This window comes from Pinus tabuliformis, chromosome 4_2 (assembly GCF_031772625.1).
Source record: "Pinus tabuliformis cultivar Carrire ecotype Pingquan chromosome 4_2, CPIR1, whole genome shotgun sequence".
Lineage (NCBI taxonomy): Eukaryota > Viridiplantae > Streptophyta > Pinopsida > Pinales > Pinaceae > Pinus > Pinus tabuliformis.
The window spans coordinates 358,998,396-359,022,222 of NC_142304.1; the positions used below are offsets into that span (position 1 = coordinate 358,998,396).

Sequence of the window (23,827 nt, forward strand, 5' to 3'; positions counted from 1 at the left end):
CATGGAGCAAGCAAGATTCTGGAAAAATAATGAATTTATTTTTTTGAAACTATTCCAAATGGTTGAGCTCGATGAGATGCCAAAAGATGTCCTATGATACCATACAAGAAAATGTTGGTCCTTTTGGTATTTGTGTCTTATGATCTTGCCCCAGGTTCCTTCACCAAAAATCCCTCTCCATAAAGATTTGAGTAATAGTGCCCAACCAAAGCGTCGCATGTTCATAACACTCCAACCTCCCATATGCTTCGGGAGTGTGATTTGAGACATCTTAACCAAATGAAATTTGTTTTTGTCCCTGCTACCCGACCATATAAATTTAGCAGTAAACTCCCAACTACATCAGAACATCTTGTGCCAGGATGATGCAGCCACTCAGAGATAAACATCTAAATTCCCATCCAGATATTTTTTTTAGAAACGATCCGCAAGCCACGACTAATCCGCCACCTTATAACCACATGGTTTAATATGGTATCCCAAGTATTTCATACTGTTCCTCATTTGGTCCGCATCCACCCCGAATAGACCTTTTATATAAACAACAATCTCGATATCACATATGCCATGATATAGAATGGACTTTTGGAGGTTCATATATAAACCAGTAGCATTTGCAAATTTAGAAAATATGTGAAATAGAGCCAGCCAAGCAAATCGGTTAAGCATCCCCATAATAAGTACATCGTAAAAAAAAAGCTATGAGAAATATCAATGTCATTTCCCATGTGCAAATCTTGGAACTGTCCCTCCACCACTTCTTTTTTAATATGTAAAGTCAATCCATCCATCGCCAAGATAACAAGGAGCAGTGAAAGCGAGCAACCTTGTCAGAGACCCCGTCCGGCCGTGAAAAAAATTAAAGGATACCTGTTGATGATGACAACAAAATTTATATTTGTGACACAAGCCATAATCTACTCCACAACCCTGGGCTGTAATCTAATTTTATGAAGGACAAGTCTGAGATATCCCCAATTGAGGCACTCATATGCCTTTTGTAAATCCACCTACATAATGACAACATCTTGTTTTTTTGTGTGGATCGAATGTATGCACTCTTGGGAAATAGCAACAACATCATGTATTTGCCTATTTTGAAGAAACATGAACATTTCAGGAGTAATATAATGGGATAGGGTACTCTTCATCCTAATCGCAATCGTTTTGGAAATTACCTTATAGATAAGGTTGCAGAGCGAGATGGGCCGACAATCCGAGAAAGAGTCTGTTGGGCACCACTTTGGAATAAGAGAAATGTAAGTGGAATTAATATGCGGGTGAATATATCCCCTTGTCCTCAATTCCTCCACCATGACAAGAAGATCATGTTTGAATAGATCAAAAAAATGGGAGAATAGTTCCATCGTCCACCCATCTGGCCCCGAGCTCTTATCGCCCTTAAAATATTTTAAAACCTCCAGGAGCTTGTCCTCAGAGACAACTTTGAAATGTTCACTATTAACATTTGCATCAAACATGAAAGGATATAATTCCACACCCCAATTAAGATCCTCCACATATATCTCATCCCTCTGACTGTAGGCCTTCTAAAAGTGCAAGACAACAACATTACATACATCGCTTTGTGACTAAAACCAATTCCCATCTGCATATTTTATCTCCCATATAGTATTAATTTTACGCCTATGATTTGCAAATCTATGGAAGAATTTAGTGTTTCAGTCCCCCTCCCGAATCCAAGTGGCCCTGCTCTTGAGGTGCCAGGTGGCTTCAATTATAGAGAGAATGTTCTTTTTTTTGAGCTCTAGTTCATAAATTTGGCAATAGGTAGCATTCGGGAGATAATGTGTTGACATATGGGAGCTAAAGGCATCCAGTTCTTGGATAATATTTTGTAGTAAATTATTAAGTAAATATTTCTTCCTCTTCATCCATGTTTTAAGCTCCCCGTGAAGAATACCAAGCTTAGCCAACCTATGAGCCATGGAGGATAGGCCCCTTTCAACATCATGTGCCCAGATAGCATGCACGAGATCATTAAAGTTTGGGTCATCCGACCACACTCGGTTGAATTTAAAAGGCATACCTTTCATGTATTCCCCACTCCTCCATTATAATATAATGGGTTGATGATCAGAGATAAAACTGTTAATCACCACAGATTGTACATTTCCCAGATGCTACACAACCTGTTCATGCATAATAAAATGGTCCAGTCCCTTCGCAAGGTATGCCATCCCTGCCCAGCCATTGTCCCATGTAGGAACCACCTTTTGTGGGCATATATCGACATAATTGGATTCCATAATAACATCTCTAATCACCCCCACCATAGGGTCAATTTTCTTAGAGTGTCCCCATACCTCATCCATACTAATCGTGTAGTTCATATCCCCTGCAATAATGAGAGACACCATCTCAAAAATCCCTAATGAAATCAGTTTGTCCCAAAAAACAAGTCTATTTTTATATGGAGCATACATATTAAGAATATGTAAGCGACCTGTAAGACCTCTGATATGTCCTTCAAGAAGGATACCAACAAAACATGAGAAGGCCCTAACCCTAACCCATCGAGGGTCCCAAAGAGCCACAAGACCACCCGATAAACGAGTAGCAGCCATGTGCCACTCAAGAAACATCTTTCTGAAATATTTAATCACAGTAGGAACCAAGTGCATGGTATCCTTCAAGAGAATGATATATGGATTGAAAGAAGAAAAGAGTTATTTGAGAGCCAGATATTTCAGGTCGGCCCCCAATCCCCATATTTTTAAGTGATAGTATGAAAGTCATGACAAACCCTATGCGGGAATCCGTGCTCCAAGGGACCAAGAAGAGTTAGCAGCAGTAATAGGAACCTAAACAAGAGAATGTTCATTAGGACAGTTGAAAGGGAGAGGCTTGACATGCCTTTAGAAGTGCCTATTGTCCCGATTATGCTTTAGACGAACGGTAATATTACTCGCGGAGGTGGGGATGATACGTGGGGATGATGAGCCAGGCGGTTTGTGAATGGTAAGGGTATGGAGGTTCAGGGTATTCCTCTAGAGAAGAAAGTCTAGGTCGCTACCCACCGAATTTGTAGGTGATGCAAGTGGCAAATTAGGTGGTATAAGGCTTTGTCTATGCCTTTGGGAGGGATGAGTGTGATGGGAGGGAGATGGTGTAGGAGCGTAAATGATATGGGAAGTAGAAGGCACGTCATGCGATGTGGAAGGGAGAGAGAAATTATTACGGAGAAAAGTGTTCCCTAGTGGGGAGGAAGGAATATTCGGGGAGGGGATATTTTCCAGTGGAATACTAGGTCTGTCAGAAGACAGAGGGGATGAAGGAACAATAATGTGAGAGGATACAAATTTCAAATTTCGGTGAGTAGAGGGGTGTAAAGAGAAAGGGACATGTGAAGTACCTGAAATACGCTGAGAATCAGTGCCATGTTGTGTTGTCCCACCTTTGGATCCATGTACGTGTTCTTCATACTAAGACGACCCAGATGAACCAAAGCAATTCCACCCTTGAGACGAATGTCCACCTTCCCGATGGTGAGGGCACTGTGCCAGAAGGTGGTGACTACGGTGATAATTTAAACACTTGAATGACACCTCCCAAAAATCCAAATGCTGGGATTAGTTTGTTTCCCTCCAATGTAATGCAATATGGTCGGGAGAACCACCCATATACTCTTTCTCTATCAAAATCCAGGCCACTCTCTTATCCTGAGCCCCCAAACACCTCGGATCAACATATAAAAACTTCCCAATCACATTCTCGATGTCCATGAAGACTTGCTTAATCTAGAATTCAATAGGCAACCTCAGCAATTTAACCCAAATTAATTTGTTCTATGGAGTATCTTTTGAATAAGTAAGTAAGCTTTTGAAAATCTGATAGAGAAGTCAAATAATGAAGCTCGAATGATTCCTGACTCTATTTCATGATTAGTTATATATATTGATATGATTGCGACTGGATCTAGGATTGGGTAATAATCTATTTAGATTTATCTAATTCTGGATCTAATATGAGTTGATAGGGATCAAATTTCTTGAGGTGGAAGTTTCTTTTAAATGCAAAATACATGTGTAAATAAATTGATATCAACATAAATTAGTTAATATAGATCTTCAAATAGATTATTCGTTTCGTTTTTGTTTTTAATATAGCTGACATTACTTTCCTTTTTAGAGAGTAGTTTATTTTTATTTTTTTTTAATTTTAATAATCATAGGTGTCAACTCCATGTTGAGCATAGATGGATGAACAAACTTACACATCGCCATCATACTAGTTTGTAGAATGAAAAACATCGCCATAATACTAGGTTGTAGAATGACAAACTTACACATCGCCATCATACTAGGTGGTAGAATGAACCTTTCGACTCAAAAAAACATTATTGGTTTTAATAAATTTAAAACAAATGCATGTTAGAAGAGATAAACCAATATAAAGGAAGAATACAAGGAGCAATAAATTCCCTAATGGTATATTCATTAGATTATACTATCTCTTATGTAACATTCACATTTAGATTACAAATGGTTTTAGTCGACCATAATAATTATACCAAATTTAATTATTCTAATTTAACTTGTTTATCCAACATATTAATATCAATAAACCCAACTTATTGACATAAATAAAGCCAATCTCTTACAAGCTCTTGAAATTTTGTGCCCAAGCACTTCCTTTTCTTTGCTTTCACTTTTCATTTTTTTCCTCTTTCTACTTACTTCCACACACAAAACTGCTACTATAAAAAATAAAAATAAAAATATCAATATTGTCTATTTTCTTTTAGCTTTTACAAATCCTTGTAAATGCATAGAAACTCCATAAATATTCGCTCATTAATTTTCACTTGGTTTTCATTCTAAATTTTGAAAATTTCCAAACTAAATATATTTAAACGAAAACATATTTTTCCTTTTCATTCTAAATTTTGAAAATTTTCCAAACTAAATATATTTGAACCAAAAAATATTTTCCTTTTAATTAATTTTTTCATAAAAGAAATTATTACGCCGTAAGGCGTTCCCTATGAAATTAACTCCCCTCTTATCACACCTGTCTTGCTATAATCCCTTTGATTGAAATGTTAGACGATTCAAACAATTGCCATCGTTGGATTAAACATATGGTTATAACTGAAGCGACACTGACTTGAAATGCCACTCTTTGGAAACCCAAATCAATGGCACTCCTGGAAAACCGAAATCAGTGGATTCCCCTGCACAATGCCTTTCTTTGGAACCCAACGCTTTCCCTGCTGAAGGAAACATTCTTGCTCAATGCCCCTGCTCGAAAACCCAAATCAGCGGAGTACCAACCCTTGTTTCAAGAGTCCTCACAACAGGAAGAAAAAGTCTCAAGAAGAGGATATTAACAATGGGCTCAAGCCTGCTTGTGCTGTTGCGGGAGAGAACCATGATGGTAATTTTAGTGCGAAAACATCTAATGGGTGTGTGAAAAGCTCTGGTGGGTCTCTGAAATCCAATATTTCATAAACAACTTCGTTGGCTAATGCCTCTGGGATTCATTCATGTAAATCTATGAGATGTGCTGCTAACTACCCAGATTGGGGTTTGGTCAATTTCAAGGCTCAACCCCGCAAATTCCTTGTTGCAAAGAGGCATGATCGGCCTGAGAAGGAACCCGTTGAATGCAAATGCAGTGAAAGGAAAGCAGATGGAGATATATCTAGAAAATGTGCTTGTGTTGCTTCCAAGGAAATGAGGGCTTCTCAGGAGGAGTTTTGCAAGGAGAATCTACAGTTAACACCTTCAGATTGTACGGAAGAAGAAGAACATACAGAAAGAGGCAAGGACTGCAAAACCCATGGCTCTAATGTGAATCTTGAGATTGCAAATGCTGATAAACGTCATGAATTTGAATGCAATGTAGATGGAAGATATGGGTTTGCTGAGAAATCTTTCCCTGCTGAAGGGAAACTTTCTTGCTCAATGCCCCTCCTCGGAAACCCAAATCAGCGGAGTCCCAGCGCTCGTTTCAAGAGTCCTCGCAATAGGAAGAAAAAGTCAGGAAGAGGTTCGGTCAAGGCTCAACCCCGCAAATTCCTTGTTCCAAAGGGGCATGATCGGCCCGAGAAGGAACCCACTGAATGAAAACAAAGTGAAAGGAAAGAAGATGGAGATATATCTAGAAAATGTGCTTGTGTGGCTTCCAAGGAATTGAGGGCTTCTCAGGAGGAGTTTTGCAAGGAGAATCTGCAGTTAACACCTTCGGATTGTGCGAAAGAACATACGGGAAGAGGTAAGGACTGCAAATCCCAAGGCTCTAATGTGAATCTTGATATTGCAAATGATGATAAACGTCATGAATTTGAATGCAATGTATATGGAAGATATGGGTTTGCTGAGAAATCTAGTATAGTTCTTCCTTGTAATCAATTTATTGATGACAATGACCAATCAGCGCAATCGAAATACGAGTCTACATTGACAAAGGAATACTCTCGCTCCAAGAACTGTGTGGATTTATCAATCCGTGGGTGGCAGATGAAGTTGATGGTGTGAAGCCTCATTCATTGCCCATTCTTTCGCAGTTCATTCTTTTCTCTGAAAGCTTCTCCCTCCCAAATTGTTGCACCTTCACCCATTTTTAGTACAACTTATCATCTCATTTCAGGCCAAAAGTTTGCAGGTTTAATCCGAACTTGCAGCAAACCAGGAGGATGAAGAGGAGCACCAGGAGGACGAAGAGAAGCATTGAGGTCCATGGCGTCTGATTCATCTACAACCTCCAAGCCTTTTGGAGTTCTCTTTGTTTGCCTTGGTGAGTACCATCCATCCAATGATTCAACGAGTTCGTTCGGTATCGGTCATTGTTCGCGATGATGCTTCCATAGCGTCTACCATTATTGTCAGCCATTCAATTGTAGAAGATTATAGTATATTGTACACTATAGATCCAAAGCCTGAAGCCAAGCACAATTCTCTGTATCATGCCTGACTTGAGCGAACTAAATTTTTGTAGTTCTATTCAATTCAACTAAAGGAGCTAGGTTCTTCGTAGCTTCTATATTCTTAAAAACCCTGACCCAATTTCTCATCTATGTTTCTATTAGAACAAATCATAATAAACTGGCACTGGAGATTTTTACAGTCATACAATCCACCCAATGATTGCAGAGAGCAAATTTTAGTAATGCCTGAATACCAGCGAACGTCCGGTTAGGACATAGAAATTTTCTTCTACCCTTTTGAGCGTTTCAAGAAGAAACATGATGTGAGGGGCTGCATCCTCCGACTGAGGTGCCGGGTCTAAGGGATAACTATTCTGTTAAAATCCTCTGAGATCTGCACCTAGCCTCATTCCTTGGTGCCATATGGATGGGGTAGCCCACAGTGAGAAAGCTTGGGGGACAGCTTAACACTTCGCCAACCTCACTAGTGAATCAATATCCCCTTAGGCTATTAATGCTATGGGTGTGACCTCTCAAGCCAGGGTGGGTGCCTGATAATCAAAGAGTTAAGTTTGAGCTGAAAGCCGTGGAACTCAAACATGAAAAAAATGACTGCAATATATACCTCTAATTTAAGGATTATTAAAACTTAGGATGTACAGTTTCCTGAACATCCGATGAGATTTAGTACACGGTTACTACAGAAATATATGGAATCCACCAATTAGGCTAAACTGGTCTAATGCAGGGTAACAACCAACGTTATGGAACTGCAACAAAATTAAGATAGCTCATTGGGCTACTTTTGTACAAAATGATACTACTACGATAGACTACATATTTATCATCGTTTGTCCATAATTGGACAACCATCTCTCTGACGAGTTTCAAACTAGCCTAAGGTGCCCGCAAGGGGATTCTGTCATCCTTGCCTTGCTATTGTGAAGCTTACAGAATTTGTGGATATCACTGAACAACTTTACAACCTGTTAAGCTAGTTATCGACAACCAACTGTCAAAAATACAAAAGGACATAGACACTAAAGGCTGTGCACTATCCTTATGTGCCTCATTGTCTAAATTCTATTGAAGTTCTGCAACTCAGAGACCCGCATGGCTATCCCTTGTCCTATCATTGTTAGATCCCTGATACATCATCAGAGTGTTTTAGCAGCTGCTTATATATATATATATATATATATATATATCTATATATATATATATATATATATATATATATATATATATATATATATATATATATATATATATATATATATATATATAAGCAGCTGCTAAAACACTCTATGGAGTCAATTGTGACTACTACCACTATAACTTTTAGGCGAATCTATGCACGCTCCCACACACTATCCACAAAGTTAATTAAGGATTTTGGACCACAAACTTTACATAAGACTTTATAGGACATCCACCGCCGATTGAGCTGCCCAGGGACTATTAGTGGTGTTAGCTTTATCAAACAACAATGCTTAGATTTATTTTGGAACTCATAGGTAGAATAGCTTTGATTGCCACAATAGGCACGCTGCTTATCATGCCCATTGCCATTCCATCTATGACATGTTTTTGGTTTATCCAAGAGCTTTCAGTTTGCGGTTCTCTACACATTTTCAGATTCTCAAAGTCCCATCAAGGTAAGTAATAGTCATACAGACAATAACTCTACGATAATATATTTTTAACAGCCTTAAATATTTATACCGAGCACAGAAATACCATTAAATATTTTCATTGTTGTTTAAGGACCAACTGTTGACAAAATCCTGGCAGTTTTTACGATAAAACCAGATCTGAGTAAAATTGCTAGAGAAATTAGTATGGAGTCTAGGGGCTAAATGCCAACTCTTGATTGGGTGGAAGCTGCGGGGCAGCTGGGGTTGTTAGTTAGGGTACAACTTTGCCATGATGACACAAGATAAAGAAATGGTACATTAATGGGGAACTGGGTCCTCATGAATAAGGAGGGCCTAATTACTATATACAAGAGATTATTATAGCCATTCTCACACAGTTGTGTATGATTTTTCAATATTTTGGTTATTAAGAGATATTTTCCCATTTCTAAGAGATGTAGATGTGTCTCATCATTATTATACTTTTGAGCCACACTGCCTTTCTATATTTGGTGTATTTAGTATTTTAGTATTTCTCCAGTTATTTCTGGTAACTCAGAGCATTACATCAAGGTCCAGCCTTGGATGTGGAAGAGAGAGGAAGGGAAATCTCACCTCAGAAAGGCCTTGGCTTTGTCTCAACTATTTTCCCCATCTTACAACCCCTGAAAGCAGATGCTTTAATGATCAATCTTAATGGACTAGGGCTTATCCTTTAACAAATAAGCCCTTTTGCTTCTAAGGAAGAAATCAAATCAAAGGCTGTTGTGTGCGGAGGGCCATTGAAACAAGGGTCCGACTCTTGACATGATCACTTTGTTTGCTACTTCCAATTGCTTGAACTTTCTAAGTTCAATGGCCAATTTACTGCTTCCATAAGGTCTCTCCATAGTATGTATTTTCTAGATTATTTTTGTGTGTTTTTGGTTGTCAGTTTCATGTCAAAACAGAGCCGGTCACCAAGGAGTGTGGCTTATTATGCTCTCTGCACTCAATGTTTGTGTCTTTAGTCATTAAATCTAGCTGAAACATTTTAGTGGAATCCAGGGCCAAGGATTTGGTTTCCGTCTTTCTATTTTTAGTGCTGAGTGATGCATTTCAGTTTCATTTAAATACGTGAGCCCGCTTCATGTTTACATAAGTTGTTGATTTTTTAATATTTAATCATGAGTTTAACTTGCCAGTGGAAAATGGAACAAAAAGAACAATCACATGAGAGAATATCCACTATAAAATTCTTCATAAAAACATTGTAGAATAATTACCAATTCATGGTAACTAAATATTTCATGTAGAGTTATGCATTACTTCAGTCCTTTACAAAGCAGAATTTCTAGTAACTAGTTACCGTTGATATCTCAATGCTCATGATTGCTTTTTTAGGGCTGTGATGCATATCAGTGTCAAGAAGGATAATGACTATTAGCTGTGGAAAAATTATTATCTGATTTGTCAAGGATAATGATTTGTTATTGGCTCCTACTGTTGCAATTGGGAATGATAAAAGCATTGCAAGTTTAGATATCTTAAGTAGTTGAAAAAATATTTGCTAATCTCTCCAGGAAAATAATCTCTTTTTATTCTTGTTCTTGGAAGGCAACATTTGTCGGAGTCCCACTGCAGAGGCTGTATTTTGTGATGCTGTGTAGAAAAGGGGATTGACATCAGCATTCAAAATTGACTCTGCTGGAACTATTGACTACCATGAGGTAGGTTCTAGCTTATCATGGGTCAAGGCTAATTGAATTGGTATTTTTGTCTATTATAATGCAATAAATAGGTATCACGTATTAATATGTTGAAATTATTTGAAGGGCGGTCCTGCAGATCCCAAGATGAAGAATGCAGCCAAGAAACGTGGAATAGAGATAACTTCTATATCAAGGTCTATATCACCTACAGACTTTAAAGAGTTTGATCTAATACTTGCAATGGACAAGCAGAACAAAGGTAAATAAAAAGCATAAATGGCATATAAAACTCCCAAAATTTTCAGTTTCATTTGCTAAGTTTTTCCAAACAGAATCTAATAAGCCAATACTATTGTTAAATTCAGCAAAATGTACATTAAAGTTTGTCTATGTTATTGTTAACATATGCTTCTAATTAGTTTCTAAGTTGTGTGCAAAAATAAATTAATAACATGGGATGGATATATTTTGTAGTTGACATATTGACAATTCTCCTTCAGCGCCCCAACGCACAAGGCCTTTATTGCTTTTTCCAGGTAATTGGTTACATTTGGTATTCTTTATCATTTCCCTGTGATACGCATACCATGGAGGAAGCCATTTTTATAGTCAGATGGAGAAAGTGGGGGGGAGCAAAATAGCTGTGAGATGTCAAATGGGCAATTACTGTGCCAATGGCTTGCAACCTTGAGCTCTGAAAAGCTTCCTACAACAGTGGTATGAGAACTCAATTTTGCTCAATTATAGTGAAGTTTTAGTGTGATATCATCTGAGATTTGTTTTTAGGTTGGTTCTCTCTTTAACTGGTTTTTTGATTTTGTGTGATATTGGCATTACAGATGTGCCTGATACTGCACTGATATTGAGAAAGCACACCCTTCCAATGAAGCTATTTTCTTGCATGTTATTCAATGAATTAGAAATCTTCAATCCTCAGGATCAGTTGCCATTTGCATATGTAAGAGACATGATGACACCCAAAGTGAGGATTCACATGTTCGAATCAGCCATTTTTAATACAATAACAAATGAATATTGACACTCTTACAAAGTCAATCGAAGCATTTTCAAAGAGCCTCCTTTGGACCTGCAAATTTCTTTAGGTTATGAATCCAGCGCCTGCAAATCGTATCTGGACAGAATGTGGGCTGCATATTCCGTTTGATTGTATTAATTCATTTGAAATTTGATTGGATGCTAAGATTATAGCTTGCAAAAGCTATCAATTTTTTAAAGTGTGAAGGGTCATGAAAGAGCAGAATATGGGAGGATCCATAACTGCAAATTTAACCAATACATGATGTTGATGGATGCCATGGGTGTTAATTTTGTGCTATATTGGATTAGATGACTGATTTACTTCTCAATAATTGAAGTCATTTTTACTGCCTCTGCCAACATGAGATGATAGAGACTGTGCACCTATATCTAATATGTGTATTGCATTTAATGGAGTTGATAGGACTGAATTGTTTTCCATTGTAAATTCCAGTGGTGATTCTGGTTATACCGGGAATGTAGGAAAATAAAATGAAACGTTGCCATGAAAACATTTTTAACTCAAACGGAAACACAAAATTTTTCCAGGTGGCTCTTCATTGTCAACACAATCCTGAACTGAAATTTGGTACAAGTTGTATAGGCTTGCATGTGCACCATCGTGACAGAGTTTTTATTGAAGGAGGTGCAATGTGGGGATAGATGTTGATTTGAGACGGTACAAATATATGAGTCTCTTTTTTGTTGGACTACATGGACGGTGGAACCCTTGCGTAGGTTCTCCAAACCCACAATAAAATCCCAGAACACTATTTGGCTGAGGTTGCTAGGCAGGTGCTCAAGGGCTTGCATTACCTGCACCAGAACAAAATTGTTCACCATGATATAAAGCCCTCCAATTTACTGATCAATAAGAGAAGTCAAGATTCCTGATTTCAGTGTCAGAACTGTGTTGGCTCACACTTTTCCCCAGTGCAATTCCTTTGTGGGCACTTGTGCTTATATGAGTCCTGAAAGGTTCAATCATGATGGGTATTAATTTACAATTTCTATTATCTTCTGCAATGCAGTTGCTCGAATACCCTTCAGATTATGAAGCGGAGAAGTATTTTCTTGGGAAAGCTACAGCCATGGCAAATCGGTCTTGCCACTTATATTCTGAGTTTTCAGGTAATCAGAGATCCTCATATTTAACAATTTGAGAGATCTATCAAGAAAAATTACCTTATGTCATGCATGTCTGTTAAAGGAATCAGGCTAAAACTATGTTTCGTTGTTGTTGGCAGTCTCGGCTATTGTTCATCAGATTTAGAAAGAAGAGTTATTTGGTAAATCTTGGCTACAGTACATGAAAGGACCTGAAAACCCCTATTCAGCAGCAGGTCCAGTGACCTTCGGTGGAACTCTGGATGTGAAGGAAAGAAAAAGGTATTTCAATTATTCTGAAGGGACTGATTTGCCTTGTGGTTTTGCCAATTACCGTACCCAAGGGTTCCTTGTGTCTGAAGAAGACAGGAAGGTCATGGAACAGTGCAAGGGGGGTGTGGTAATTTCAACTATATTTGGAGCCTAAGAAAGATTAAAAAACCCAAGTATGTTAGGAAAATCACAACAGAACATTTGTTTCTTCGTGTTTATGGACAATGCAACTCTCACACTTCTTGCCAGATACCAGATCAAGCCCAATGAGTCTCATAGAATTGGAATTTGGCACATTGTTTTGGTCAGGGAGTTGCCATACAAGGAATCTGTAATGAATGGCCTCATTCGCAAGTACCTTTCCCACAGGTTTTTCCCAAACTGTGTTTAAAACATTTGGATGGATGCCAAGCTACAACTTGTTCTTGATCCTTTGGTAATTTTGGAAAATCTCCTTGTAACTCACAATGTTGATATTGTTGTCTCAAAGCATCCTTACAATACTCATAACATGGAGGAAGCCGTTTTCACAGTCATATGGAGAAAGTGGAGCAAAGAAGCTGTGAGGTATCAAATGGATAGTTATTGTGCCGACGACTTGCAACCTTGGAGCTCTGAAAATCTTCCCTCAAGCAGTGGTATGAGAACTCAGCTTTGCTCAATTATGGTGAAGTTTTAGTGTGATAGCATCTGAGATTTGTTTTGAGGTTGGTTCTCTCTGTAACTAATTTTTGATTTTGTGTGTTGTTGTTGGCATTACAGATGTGGCTGACACTGCACTGATATTGAGAAAGCACACCCTTCCAATGAAGCTATTTTTTTGCCTGTTATTCAATGAATTAGAAATCTTTTATCCTCGGGATCAGTTGCCATTTGCATATGTAAGAGACATGATGACCCCAAAGTGAGGATTCACATGTTCAAATCAGCCATTTTTAATACAATAACAAATGAATATCAACACTCTTACAAAGTCAATCGAAGCATTTTCAAAGAGCCTCCTTTGGACCTGCAAATTTCTTTGGTTTATGAATCCAGAGCCTGCAAATCGTATTTGGACAGAATGTGGGCTACATATTCTGTTTGATTGTATTAATTCATTTCAAATTTGATTGGCTGCTAATATTACAACTTCTAGAAGCTATCAATTTTTTAAACTGTGAAGGGTCATGAAATAGAAAGAAATAGAAAAATATGGGGGGATCCATACCTGCAAATTTAACCAATCCATGATGTTGATGGATGGCATGAGTGTTAATTTTGTGCTAGATTGGATTATATGACTGATTTACTTCTCAATAATTGAAATCATTTTTACTGCTTCTGCCAACATGAGATGATAGAGACTGTGCACCTATATCTAATATGTGTATTGCATTTAATGGCGTTGATAGAGACTGAATTGTTTTTCCATGTGAATTCCAATGGTGATTCTGGTTATACCGGAAATGAAGGAAAATACAATGAAACATGCTCTTCTGGACAACTGGTATCCAAACTGGGTGTACGCCATGAAAACAGTTTAACAAGACCAAAGAATTTTTCTAGGTTGCTCTTTGTTGTCAACAGAATCTTAAACTGAAATTTGGTACAAGTTGTATAGGCTTGCATGTGCACCATCGTGACAGAGCTTTTATTAAAGGAGGTGCGACGTGGGGACAAATGTCCCCAGATGTTGATTGTTACATTTCTGCATCTTTTTTAGATTTGTCTATCCCTATGTCGCCATTGCTCTTCAATTTATGCACATTTCTGCATCTTATTTAGATTTGCATATTCCTATGTCACTATTGCTCCTCAATTTATGCATATTTCTGCATCTTATTTAGATTTTCCTACTCCTATGTCGCCATTGCTCCTCAATTTATGCCTTACAACATTTCCTTTGCAACATTTGGTGCAAATGCTAGTTTATTTATTTTTTATTAAACTTCAAGAAAATCTTCAAATCCTCATTGAATTAGATGCTCAATGTTCTACCCTCTAACTTTACACACATTTCAAATCAAACTGATTTTTCAATATATATTATTTAAGTATATAAATTCACAATCTAATATTTATTAAGCACCTAAGCACCTACAAAGAATCTTCCAAGGTAAAAAAAAAATTGAGTGTAAAATTTGGAAAAATGAATGTACCCTCAGAGCTGTTATCCATCTCTACAATTGATACATCCCATCTTAAGATGGATCTATGTTGACTCTAGTTATATATATATCCCATCTCTTTGATTTTGAGTGCTACAACAAGAAAGTATTAAATCATAAGGAATTTTTTTAATTGTTTAATATAATATATATATATATATATATATATATATATATATATAGTTGACATTGAAATATTTTATTTATTGCTCATGTTATCCAACATTTAAATGTTTTTTTGTTATTAGTATATTTTTATGTGAAAAACTCTCTCTGATATATATATATATATATATATATATATATATATATATATATATATATATATATATATATATATATATATATTTTAAATTCTATATGTGATTTATTTAATGAAAAAACACGTTTCAATAGAACAAAGGATATCTCTCTACAAAAACACACACACAAACATAGTTGATCCAAGTCTATATCTTTATCTATATTCACCCACACACAATTAGACACACATATAAAATTTAATGTTCATATTCAAATGCAAATCTCCAAAATACTAAGAAGTAAGAAATAATTAAAATTTTCAATGAAAGAATTATATACCTTGCTGATATTAAAAGGTAGAAATAACGTATATGAGAAATTAGAATTTTCTTATTATCTATTACTTTTCAATTACTTCATCACACTATATAAAGTTGACGTAAAATTGTGTTATTTAAGGTGGACAATAAATTAATTACACATATGACCCACACCAAAAAGTAGAAAATAAAAGCACTTATGGAAAAAATTAGAATTTTTTTACTATCAATTATTTCCCCTCTTCATCCATAAAATTGTGTAAAGTTATGTATTTAAGAAGGAAATTGAATTTTTTTTTATTTATAGCACACATTGAGAGATTTTTTTTGTTATTAATATGTTCTATATTGATAAATTTTTTTATTATTAACATTTTAATTTTTTTTGAAGTAAGAAATATTTTATTTCTTTTGAAATAATGAAAAACATTTCGCCCATACTAGGGTACCTCTTGTGTCTATGAGGGAGTTGTTTTCCCTTAATGTTACATTTAAAAATATATGTAATTCATTTTTAGTATGAGGGAGATATGAATTTGAGTGTGACATGATGTGTAATTCATTTAATGTTGATTGACATGTAATATTTAAAATAAAAATATATTAATAACAAAAAAATATTCTAATGTTAGTCATAAATTAAATATTTCAATTTCCGTACTTTTATATTATTTTTGTATAGAAAAATAAAGTAATTTAAATTAAAAAAATTCTTATACTTTTCACTTTTCAATGTAAAATGTGTAAATTATTTCATTCTTAACATGGAGTTGATATATAATATCTAAAAATATATTGATAGTTTTAATGTGGATTATAAATCAAATATTTGAATACGCATGTTAACTAAAGTGTTGGACACACAATCCTCCACGATTGAATGAATTTATGTAAATATGTAAATAGTGAACCTATAATAAGAAAAGACTTGGGAATATGAATCCCAAGGGTCATAATTCTATTTTATATATTAATTCTTATCCTAATGGAAAAAACAATTTCAAGAGTTACCATCCTAGCCTTACATGGTATCAGAGAACAGGTCCTAATGTTGGCATTCCTTTGCCCCTGTAACTCTGTTGGTTTCTTGCCTTGGGAGAAACACCTCTGCATATCTATGTTTCTTAGCATGTTAAATGTGTGTTCATTACCATATTTGCAAGTTAGTTCACTAATGTGAAATAGTTCTTGTTTGATCGTAATGTACACCCTGGATTCTTTGCCTCTTTGTTACATAACTCAACAATATTCTCTACCAATATTGATATTACAAGTTTGACCATATTGGTTCATTCCCAATAGTTCATTCTCCATGCTCTCAAGTTATCTGAGATTCAAAACCTTGTCTTTGATATAGTTAAGCCCAAGGCTTCAGATGGTCCTCTAAATTTCTTGATCAAACCTATTCTCTCATCGAAAACAATCTACAGTTATCTTAGTTAGTTTATACAACCCTTCAATGGCATCAAAATCGTATTACATGCAAAAGAATTTAAGCAACATGGAATCTCCAACAACTTAAGCCCTGAAATTATTTTATTGATGTGGCACTAATGATTGAACTCTTGCCATTGATTCATAAATAACTTACTAGAATGAAAATTGTTTAATGTTTGAGCCTACTGTTTCATATTCTAAATTTTGTTTAATGTTTGAGCCCGTTTTTTCATATTCTAAACATTATTTAATGTTTGAGATCATTGCTTAATATTCTAAACATTGTTCGCTAGATTTGAGGTCACTAGCTTTGCATTTACAGAATGTAAAAAAGTTTTCAATATAAGCTTTGAGCATCATGTACATTGTGTAGTTATTTTTTTGTTAAAATGTTTAAATTATGATCAAGAAGTCACTTTTGGAGACCATGATCACCAAGATTTGCGTCTTCTCATTACGGGGGATCACTTAGACTTTAGTTCCATAGATTCACCAAGGACATGTGTTTCAACTCAAGTGAAATTTTTGTTGATATTACAATATGCATTGATGTTGTGTTGGTATTACACTATGCCAGAATGACACAATTAATCAATTTGCATTTACACCTCAAACTCTTCCAATAAACTTGTTGTTTGTTGACATAGCATAGAGATGTGGTTTTCTAATTCCATTGTAAACTTTTTCTTATGGGGAGAATGATTATTTTATTCGGAGAAGGTGTTTAATGACTCAACTTAGAGAATAGATAATAGATTGGTGAAGATGCATTCTCTCATATCCATTGTTGGTGTGGTGATGAATGGAAAAGAAATCTACCATGAATGGCCAAGAAAGAATAGGCACATTCTTATCTTTAATGACCTATGGAAGGGTACTTGTGAAGGAGAAGATGACAATATGCCTGCCAAGGCCACATATAATAAAGAATTCACCATATGGGAGAAAAGGAACACCAGGTCCTATGCCCCAATTTCTACATCTGAAAATGAAGAGGTGAGTTCTCACATAATTCCAATTACCAATGCTTTTGATGCATTAAATAAGTTGAAAGATTTATACGACTCATACTCATAGCTTTAGGTAGTCCAATTGATGATCAAAATCTTCAACCTGGAGTTTAAGGATGATGATCCCATGGCCCTAGCCTATGAAATTAGAGCTATCATGCATGATGTAGAAGCTACTGGATTTAAAATGGACATTACTCTCACAACTATCATCAAGGCTCTCTATCCCACATATTCTCACTATCATAAATCCTTATAAGCTAGTGCCCAGCTTAAAGATTTTACTTTTGACACTCTTGTGGAGAATTTTGTAGAAAGGGAGAAAGTATTTGGGAAGAGGAATTGAAGTCCTTCATACTGGGAAGAAGCAATACATATTGATGTATATTTAACGAACATATCTCCCATTACTTCTTCGTATGGAATTACACAATATGAAGCATGGTTTGGCTTCAAGCATTGATTCAAACATCTAAGAGTTTTTGTTTCAATATGTTATGCCTTAGTTGTGAAAGAAAAGCGAAATAAGCTTGATTCATGAAGTTTGAAGTGAATATTGATTAGATATTTCGATGAAAAGAAGGGATATATTATTCTTTCCAATGGAAAGTTTAATGCAAGTTGAGATGTTATATTTTATGAAACATAAAGAAAGAGTGCCATAGAGATAGAAATTCTTCTATAGAAATTGGAAATTCAAGGTGATAAAAAGAAAAGAAAAAATAAAAATAAACCAAGTACACAACATTGGTATGAGATTGAATGGAATTCTTTAGAAAATGATTCATCCAGTTCACCTGCTTCATCTGGATCTTCTGGAAGTTCATCAAAATCTTTAGGAAGTAGTTCATCCAATAGTGACTCTCCACCTCCTGAACCTTTGGATAATCAATGATCCTTTGCTTATATCAATCTGATTATAATTATGGTGATCATCCAGATCTACAAACAAGTCACATCAACTACCTAGAGGGTCATTCAATTTTTGAAGGATGTTAGACCAGATCAATAGAAAAAATAGGCATAAGAAGTTAAAAAAGAAATGAAGAATTTTTTTCCCTAGTAAAAAATGACTTCACTGAGCCCTCCACATTAGAGGCAGTAAGACATGTAGAATGGAAAAAGCATTGGTGGAAGAATATAATTCAGTGATGGAAAATAATACTTGGAAACTTGTTGATTTTCCTTAAAACGTGAAACCCATCAGATGCAAATTAGTTTTCCAATTCAAGTATAATCTAGAGAGAGAAATTGATAAATATAACGGAAGACTGAGCTTTGCACAATAAGACAAAATAGACTATGACAAATTATTTGTGCCTATGAGAAAATGGAACACCATCAAATTGATGCTCACATTAGCAACTCAAAAAGTTTGGAATATACATTAGATGGATGTCAAAAGTGTCTTCCTTAGTGGAAACTTCCAAGAAGAAGTTTATATCACTCAACCTCCTGGTTTTGAACTTGAAGGATAAGAACACAAAGTTTTGTAAGTTGATTAAGGCATTATATAGGTTGAAACAAGCTCCACGAGCTTGGTATGGGAAAATTGGACAAGTATCGTTGCAAGGTTGGATTTAAGCATAGTGAATCGGATGGCATCTTATAGGTGCACCAAAAGGGTCAAAATATGGTGATTTTAGTTATGTATGTGGATGAATTGATCATTGCTTGAAACAAAAATGATCATATTGTGAAAGTAAGGAAGGAATTATGAGTTGGATTCAAAATGACCAAACTGAGACTACTTCACTACTATCTTGTAGTTGAAGTATTTCAACATTCAAAGAACCTTTTCATTAATAAAAAAAAATATGCATCTAAACTACTAAAAAAATTGGAATGCAAAATTGCAAGTATGTTCCTTTCAAAATTTGAAGGGAAGAATTGGTAAACAATATTACTAATAGACAGTTGATCGGTAGCTTGATCTCTCTGAAAAGCACTCGTGCAAACTTATCTTATGTAGTTATTATTCTCTTGCGATTTATGGATGGACAAAGAAAAAATAAAAAGGGTTCTTAGATATATCCATGGTACGAAAGATTATGTTCTTCTCTACAAAAGGACTATGAATTTTGTATATGGTGGATACTTAGATGCATATTTTACTTGAATTATTGAGGACTGGGCTTCAAAATTAAGTTATTTGATGAACATGGGGTTGTCAATAGTTTCTTGGAGTTGAAAAAAGAAATCCACAATGGAAAATTCTTTCGTAGAAGCAGAATATCTATTAGCATGTGAAGCAACATGTGAGATTGTTTGGTTTCACAAATTTTTTCAATATTAGGGTGTTCATCAAGCATAAGCAACATCATTATTCATCGACAATGAGTCAACTATAAAACTTATAAAAAAACTAGTTTTCCATTCTAAAACAATGCATGTTGACAAAAAGTATCATTACATCAAGGCACTAATCGCAAACATCATCATCAAACTAATATATATTCCTTCAAAAGACCAGATCTTAGATATTTTCACAAAACCACTTGGCAGGATGAAATTTACGAAGTTTAGGGAAGAAATTGATATTTTTTGTAATGTAATTTTGGATCAAAGGGGGGGAATGTTAGATTTATGATCCAATGTACATAGTTTAGTATTTAATTATTTAAATAGTTTAATATTTAATTATTTCAAGTCATTGAGTCTTTTTAGAATATTTATTTTCTATAATAGATTTGACATCTAGAATGGTGTGGCTATTTAGGAATCAAATTTGGAAATTTGTTAGGATGACATTAAATGTAGATGGACACTTGTCACATTAAACAAATTCTCCATAACTAAATTAACTTAGGACAAAAGCTTATATAAAATTTGTTTTTCTCCCAAAAGCAATGAATGATTGTTGTAAGCTCTTACATATTATATAATTTGTTTTCCTTTATAATTAAAATTTGTGTGTTTAAGGACACTTTTATTATTATGTTTGAATAGAACAAATGATGTTTGAGGAAAACATGGAAATCTCCCATATAATTCATTGCTTCTCCCTTTAGGTTATAATAGTCTTTTTCGATTACATTTTTCTACCATATATATCTTAGTACATGTTTCAACACAACCTCCACTTCTATTAATAATATTACGTGAAATATATTAATGGATCCTTTAACACTACCCCTACTTCTATTACTAATAATAAAGAAGCAATAATCCATTGCTCCATGAGATAATGAATGGATTTCCACATTTAAATAAAGTCTTAACATATTTCCATGCCATAATAATTGATTTTGAAAATACAATTGAATGGAGGTTTTACATTTTTATTTTCTCCTCCTCTTCTTTTTCTTTCCTTTTCATTGTTTTTCATTAATTATTTTTTTGGGGAGGTTTTAAGATGTAAAACATAACTTGAACCCGAACATTAATTTAAAAAAAAAATTGCTTGTGAACAATGAATCCTAAAATCTCTTTGTTTATTATGTTGCTTAGCCCAGGGTTTGCTCTGCTTAGTTAAAAAAAAATATTTGTTGGTGAACAATGAATCCTAAAAGTGTTTAGCTCTTAGTTGATCATGTTGCTCACTGATTAGCCTATGGTTTTCTCTGCTCACCCTCATGTCTACTATTCACTCCAGCCTCCATTGTATCAAACAATCAATATTAAAACTTTATCTGGTCTCCCGTCCAACCTTGGATTATGGTAATACCTTGGTCCCAAACCCCAGTCGAGGAGCAAAACGAAACCCTAACTTGCAATTGTGTATTTTTGATTGGAGCCTTAAACTCATGACCTAGCCCAACACTAGAGTCCAACAATGATTTCTGAGCACAATTCGAACTTTGACAAAATCATTGTTCACGTGATGACACCAGCAACACGATGAACTCAGTCTAAGTAGTCTACGATCGTCATCAAGGGCAAGCCACGATGGCACATTTTTCAACCTGTAGTTGATCTGCAGTTGTGCTATGGAGGCGGTAATCACGAGTCAAGACTTTAAGTTATAAGTTGCGCTATTACGACTGATGGGAGTGTGTTGTAAACTATGCACGAGTGGAGGCGATGGTCAAGACTAATATGCAGAATGGATCGATACTTGGTATATATATATATATTTTATATTTCAAATTAGCCTAATGTTTTTTTACCCTAAACTAATTAGCACAACCATATTTACCAAAATAAATATAGGCCAACTGATTATTAATAACTATATAAATATTAACAACCATATTATTTATATATATTATTATATGAATATTATAATAATAATATAAACTCATAATAATATTATTAATATTAATTAATTAGATATCATTATATTATCCAAGAAATAAAATAATATAATTATCATTATATTATTATAAAAATAATAATAACAATTATATTAATAATAATAATAATAATATCAGATAATAATATAATAATAATGATAATATATTATATTATTATAATAATATACCAATATAATTATTAATAAGATAATAATATAATTAACATTATAATAACAATAATAATATAATATAATATTAATAAGATAATAATATAATTAACATTATAATAACAATAATAATATAATATAATAGCTATTATAGTAATAATAATAATTACTATTATATTATTTTATTATTATTATAATAATATTTTATGATTATTATTATATTATTATAACAATAATATAAAATAATAATAATAATAATCACAATTATATTGAATTATTATTATTACAATAATAATAACTCATAATAATAATCATGATCCAATAATAATTAGAATTGTGATAAGTGAATAATTATGTGTAATTTTTTAAAGACCAACCATTTATAATAATTAATAAATATATAAATAATAACAATGATATTCTTATATATTTATGATTATTATAATAATATTATTACAATAATATAAACTCATAATAATATTAGTAATATTAATAATTCATAATTAGTAATATTAATTCATAATAATAATTATTATGAGGTTTTATTAATTCAACTATGTTTATTTTAGTATTTTTAATATTTATCTTAGGGTTTGTATACATTGGGTTTATAATATTAGTCCCTTTCGTTTATCATGAACCAAAGGGAATAATATTAAACATAAGGGACTAATATTATAAAGCCAAGGAATTAGTGAACCCAACGGATAAATATTAAAAACCTAAGGGATCAAGAAGCGCAAGGGATTGACATTACAAATACAAGAGATTAATAAAGATGACCATGATTGATATTATAAACCAAGTTAATAATAAAACCATGGTTGACCATGTTTGGCTATGATTGACAATGGTTTACCATGATTGATATTATAACCTAAGGGAATAATAAACCCAAGGGATTGGTATAATAAACTCAAGGGATTAATACTAAAATCCGAGGGATGATGGACCCAAGGGAATAATATTAAACCCAAGGGACTAATATTATAAACCCAATATTCATAAACCCAAATATAAATATTACAAAGATAAACATTAAAATAAACATGATCGACCATCATTGATTTACATATTGATACATTCTTTGTCAATGCAATGTTGGACCATGATTGGACATGATTGATTTTCATATTGAGAAAATATTTGTCGCAATGTGATGTTGGACCATGGATATGGATAACCATGGTTGATTTTCATATTGAGAGAATCTTTGTCCCAATGTGATGTACCATGTTTGACCATGGATGACCATGGTTTTCATAATGTGACATTGGACCAAGAGACCATCTTCGTCACAATCTGACCATGATTAAGAATGGTTGATTTTCACATTGAGACATCTTTGTGACAATGGGACGTTGGACCATGGTTGATTTTCATATTGGCCATGGTTGACCATGATTGACCATGATTGATTTTCATTTGAGAATATTTGTCACAATGTGGCATTTGTTCATGGTAGACCATGATTGAAGATGGTTGACACGACTGATTTTCATATTGAGACAATAATTCTTATAATGTGATGTTGGACCATGTTTGACCATGAATGGCCATGCTTGACGATGATTGACCATGGTTGATTATCATATTGAGACAATCTTTATCACAATGTGACGTTGGA

General features: G+C 34.3%; 1 pseudogene; it reads left to right on the forward strand.

Moving 5' to 3' along the window:
- The first annotated feature begins 6,485 nt into the window (after positions 1-6,485).
- On the forward strand, positions 6,486-12,531 carry LOC149169418 (uncharacterized; annotated as a pseudogene).
- The last annotated feature ends 11,296 nt before the right edge of the window (positions 12,532-23,827 follow it).